At 43.7% G+C, this 5,790-nt stretch overlaps 1 long non-coding RNA gene across 1 annotated transcript; it reads right to left on the bottom strand.

The window, feature by feature from the left end:
* Positions 1-318: 318 nt before the first annotated feature.
* Positions 319-1,217, bottom strand: LOC106814148. The gene is made up of 2 exons (XR_001394564.1): positions 1,115-1,217; positions 319-774 (listed from the first exon to the last, which is right to left on the bottom strand). It is a non-coding gene; the product is annotated as an uncharacterized LOC106814148 (long non-coding RNA).
* Between the last annotated feature and the right edge of the window lie 4,573 nt (positions 1,218-5,790).

Below are 5,790 nucleotides of genomic sequence, written 5' to 3'. Positions count from 1 at the left end.
CACCGCATTAGGGCGCTACAGCGTTGCGCTACTTACTCGACATGTGCATGTATCTCTCTATAGCACATGATGCGCGTAAAAAATTTACGTGAAAATACCAATTTATGCTGTACACTATTTATACCACATTGGTCCGAGTGATAGCATTTATTGGTAATATCTGCGGCCACGTTTTAGCTATTTAAATACAAGGCTTATCCACAGCACATCCTATCCGTTTGGTAATGAATATTATAGTGCGATTGTTATTATAAATACATTAGTTTGCTACGATTGAGAGTGATACAGACCAGTATTTAAACGACTGTCATAATCAGATTTGTGTGGCGCTAGAAAATCGTTTATTAATATATTTCGTGTACAGAATATATATTAAGTTTGCGGATGTCGGAAATTCAGTAACTAATATTTCGCAAACTTTGTGACAACGGCGAGTGCTTTGGATCGCAGCGCTATTCTAATCCAATTTATTGCATGACGGAAGCCACAGCGAATTACTGTTGCCGCGATTAGGAATAACTAAATGGATGGATACTAATACGGTACGTATCCTATCAGTTACGTATCCTAATGCTGTCAAAGAAACCGTTCCTAAAGAATGGACTCCGCGTTGTCGTAAATTGTGGTCTGTTGTTGGAACGAGGCCTTTGTACTACAGGTCTCGAGCTCCCAATTCTACTAGGTAGGCCTCCGTTAACGTTGTCATTCCTTTGAAGACCTGACCAGAGGTCGAGATTCATAGCTGGAATGTTTCTACATGGTGCGATGTAATTGCTGAAAAACAGAATAAATAATTTTAACGGCAACCATTGTCGTGCGCCTCCTTCTCAGATTACGGATTTAGCTTTCAGTAATCTATTATGATCTCATTAGTCTTTCGTTCGTTTGGCTATTACTTAGAATACTAATAGTCACGAGGGATGTGTTACATTGAAGCGCTGCTTAGTTTGACTTGTAAGTTAATAAATTACAAGATGCGAAAAATAAGAAAATGCGTGCAATTCCACGGTTATGGGTCTATTATAGCATTTACCAATGTAATCTTACAACCTCAAAATATGCAATAGTGAAATAAAACCATTTGACTACTATAATGAAACCTATAACCAATTACCTGTCAAAAGACTTCTTAAAGAAATCTGGTAGAAGAATATCCCGGTTAATTCTGCAAAAAAACACGAGCAATTTTCAGTCGGATACATTTACGGAATTGAGCCGTGAGCGCGTATCTCAAGATCAGTAGTAAATCGTACATTTTCATATATAGCTGTAATTTGTATCGTGGTAATAATAAATGCGCAGATACTGCTGCAGAGCCTGCGGTTACAGCATTACACGTAGCAATGCAATGACATAAGAACCCACTTATGTAATCAACATAGGAATAAAATGTTTAACAGTTATACAAATCCTTAATTATGTATCCAATAAAGCGGTATCTGGCGTTCTATTCATTTATACGATTTTGCCAATACGTATAGGATAGACGCCAAGGATACTTTACGGCTAAAAGAATATTTTCCAGGATAGAAAACGTTTTGCCAAGTTTTATTCTTGTCCTACACGATTGTAATGAGGCAGTACTGTGGGGATAGATCGCCATACGGATATGTCATTGCCTATACGCACGCATAGACGCACGTATAGACGCACGTATAGCTTACACGCGCACGCAAATAGTTAGGCAATGTGTGTGTGCCTAGGGCGTAACTGTCTACATGAAAGTGAAAGCGATAGACACAGATTTAATGTTGAGCTAGGGCCACGTAGTGCATGAGATATAGGAATGTTTAAGATAATTAGTTTTTTTCCCGATTAATTGCTTTCTCAACTCACAGCAATTGTATTTTAATGACGTTAGCTTTGGTTGCGAGCCGAATGAAAATAGATTATTACATTCCGACTGGTTGCATCAGCGTGCAGTGCCGGATTTCACTGTATATATGACAGTACGGTTATGTCAAATATGAAACTAAGCGCCTTACGAGCCTATAAAACTAGCAAATATGAAACTAAGCGCCTCTGGTACGAGCCGACTTAAAATTTTACAGCACATTCGTTGGAATGCTCTAAGTGACGAATTAGAAAAGCTTTCTTGTGTTTGCTCAACTCCGTTTGAGCGTAAAGCTGCTTAGAAGAAAAGTGGCCGGTTAGATTCAAGACTGGCGTGAAGTTCCCTGTGCTGCACTGACTGCAGCGGGGTCATGCATGTGCAGTAGAACCGTGCGTTGAGGCCACAGAGACAGTCTAGGGAGAGTTCCGCGTTTATAGATTATTATATAGATGAACAGTGCGGCGTGTAGATAAACTGACATGTTCGGTTATGAGCGAGGATTTTTAGATCCTAAACACGAATTTTTCCCAGACACTGTTACGACATCGCTGAATATTTCTTAGTTACCAGTTCGTATATCCATCGATGGCGAGTCGTTTCAGCTGTGCTTACGTTTGTCAGCTTAAATTATCTGTCAAAGTTGTTAAGACCATGTCGTGCACACCCTCCGTAGTCATGCTACCGGTCGTAAGCGGCTGTAGTTTGGAAGTTCGGCAAGCCATACACACNCCACTTACGGCTTGTAATACACGCCAAAAACCTTATCGGCTAGAATAATTTAGTGTCTCGAACGCCGCAAATGCTCATTGTTTCTGATCAAAAATGACCGAGCCTGTGTTATCGGATTGACTGGCTTTGTAGCACGACATACCTGATGTGAATGAGTTGGGATTTTCGTAAAAGAATCTGTCGCCAAGTCGAAGCTCCTCAAACTGTTTCCCTATGATACAGGAGAACGTTGGGCCGACCAGACCCCCGAGAACAGGTGTTTCCGAAATGCCTCCCGTGAAGAGGTCAACATCATCTGCTGTTCTGCAAGCGGAAAATGGAATATTATTCTACGATATATAATGGGTCTGTAACAATATCGTTCGAGCAAAGGATTGGTCGTTTCAGCATGCGCCTGGGAGAATTTTACTCGTATATAAAATTGCGATTGGGTGTGCCGAATATAAAGACGAATCATGTGTGCCTTCAACGCACGATTTTGCGATTATTTTCTCGTAACAACTAATTTACCGAAACCACTTGTCAACCACTTACGGCTTGTAATACACGCCAAAAACCTTAACGGCTAGAATAATTTAGTGTCTCGAACGCCGCAAATGCTCATTGTTCGTGATCAAAAATGACCAGAGCCTTGCAGAGTTACTGTTTCGGCCGTGCGGTAGCGGAGTAGGCGATGTTAATGCGAATAATTTCACGCACCTGTAAACCCGTTGTAGTTTTGCTCTGATATCTCCCGGAATCTCGCTGAATTCCGAAAATTGGCTGGATATAGCCTCTGGAAGGCGCAGCAGCTGTCTACTATTTAACGCAGTCCGTGATCTCTGGCCAGCGACCCTGGATATTCAGAGCGCCAAGTCAAGGTGTCTGCTTCCGAACCATAGTTGCTACTCGCTCCGAGGTTTGTTTCTGACGGCGTCAACTAGTTTTCGTCGGGCGCTTCCGAGACCTGCCCGAGCTGAGTCGCCGATCAGCGAGCGATCTGGGCACCGAATACGCGACCGTGTGTCCGTAACAACGTGTCGACCGGGTCAAAGAAGCCTTGTGTGCGAGCTCGTCGCGCGAGGTGCCTTGGTCTCTGCTAGAAACTCTGATCAGGTCAAGCGGAATAAGAGTGTGTCCGAATCGGTACGCTGCCGTTGCGAACTCGTTCGCGATCGTCGCATCAACGCTAGGTGCATGTGAGCTAGTATAACGATGGCAATTGTATCTCGACATGGTCCTCGCCCAAGACGTACGGCGGCAGAAACTCGTTGTACGTGATGTGCTGCACGATGGCACCGACTATTGCTCTGGTTTCCTGATAGATTCTCTCGTCGTCCCAGTTGCGGTTCCTGGAAGCTAAGATGGTGGCTATTCGGTTATGTTCTCGCATCAGTAGCGTGTGGAAACTCGTAAGACCTGGCTGCTCGTTAACGCGGATGTCACCTGTAACAGCAATATTACGTATTATAGATATAGTATAGTTATTATAGTAATTATAGTATATTATAGTATAGTCATTATATTATAGTAATTATAGTATAGTAATTATATTATAGTAATTATAGTTATAGTAACACGCAGCTTTAGGCAAAGAGTATGGGAATGTTTGAGAAAAGTGTAGTGGTAAAGAAAATAATAATTTCTTTATATAAATACATATACGTATGTTATAATATATGCGGGGTGCGTGTGTTTGGGTGTGTGTCTATGTGTGTATGCGAGTGTGGGTGCGTGTGTGTGTGCGCGCGTCTCTCTCTCTCTCTCTCATCTTTTCCTCCTGCTGTGTGTGTGTGTGGTGTGTGTGTGTTGTGTGTGTTGTCGTGTGTGTAGTGTGTGTGTGTGTAGGTGTGTGTGTTTGTGTGTGACTGTGTGGTTGTGTGTGGGTGTAGTGTGCTGTGATGTGTGTGTGTGTGTCGTGTTGTGTGTGTGTGTGGTGTGTGTGTGTGTGTGTGTGTGTGTGGGTGGTGGGTGTGGGTGTGTTGTGTGTGTGTGAGTGTGTGTGGTGTGTGATGTGTGTAGTGTTGTGTGTGTGTGTGTGCGCGTCTGTGTCCGTTTATGTATGTGTGTTTGTGCAACCGTGCATGCGTGAGCTTATTATGTGTGGGAATATATATATACCGCGCTTCTCCCTACGCCTGGTCAGGCTAATATATGTATGTATATACGCACGCCACACATATACACGCACGCACGCACGCACGCACATGCACATGCACATGCACGCACGCGCACGCACACACACGCGCACCCGTCCTCCTGTTACTATTGCAATAATTACTATTATAATATAATATATATTATATTGTATCCAGCAAGCGGTGGTAACGGGACGTGACGCTAGGCACGTCACACCTAGAGCATCTACATGTATAGGAGTGGTTGACGCGGCGCGCAAACGACAATAGACGGGCGCGTCCTCCCGCATCCGCCTTGCGCTAGGGATAGGACGCACCTGCGAACGGGCGTCGCTTGCTGCTTTAGCTAAGGTCTGGTTTCTGCTAGATCCGGTTTCGAGCCGATATATATAAGCAGCAATTGACAAGCAAAAATACACAAGAGATAAGATTTAGAGAGAGTCACAGAGTTACGGAGGTTACCTACCCAGGAGGGGTTACCTACCATGATGTAGAGAGATTGAGACCACGGGACCTAGGCACGGTCACCCACCTGGGTTGCCGTACGTATGTATATATTTTGTATGTGGGCGAGTTTACTAATAAAGTCCTAGTTCAACAAAAATCTGCGACTACGTCTACTCGCTACTGGTTATCACACGACTACGCTGCTACTCGATCTACGCTGTCGACGCTACAGAACTACACGGAGATCGTCAACGCTTTCCCAGTACAATAATTGGTGGAGGATCCAGCGATCTGCATTCGCTACCTATATCGAGCTAATTCCCCAGCTGAAGAGAAGAAGAAGAGCGAAAGAGGAAGAAGATGAGAAGAGAACGAGGCCTTCCAGCGGAAGAGGGAGAGCAGACGGAGAAGATGGAGAATGAAAAACCAACAGAGGAGCAGCAGATGAAGAAGAAGAAAAAGAAGAGATAGATCTACACGGCGACGATAGGATAAGCTACATCGTAATTTCACTGTATACATAGCCACAAATTTGGAAATAATTTATTAACAGTAAAATAGCTTGCGAAGTGCCGAGCAGCGCGCGAATTTTCGTAGCTAGAGTGGTATTCGAATTTCATGGTACGGCGTGACGGTGACTCAAAGCGTCGAAAGGATATAATA

Source organism: Priapulus caudatus, unplaced genomic scaffold (genome assembly GCF_000485595.1).
Source record: "Priapulus caudatus unplaced genomic scaffold, Priapulus_caudatus-5.0.1 Scaffold876, whole genome shotgun sequence".
In the NCBI taxonomy this organism is placed as follows: Eukaryota; Metazoa; Priapulida; class Priapulimorpha; order Priapulimorphida; family Priapulidae; genus Priapulus; species Priapulus caudatus.
This window is presented reverse-complemented; position numbering and strand designations above follow the sequence as displayed.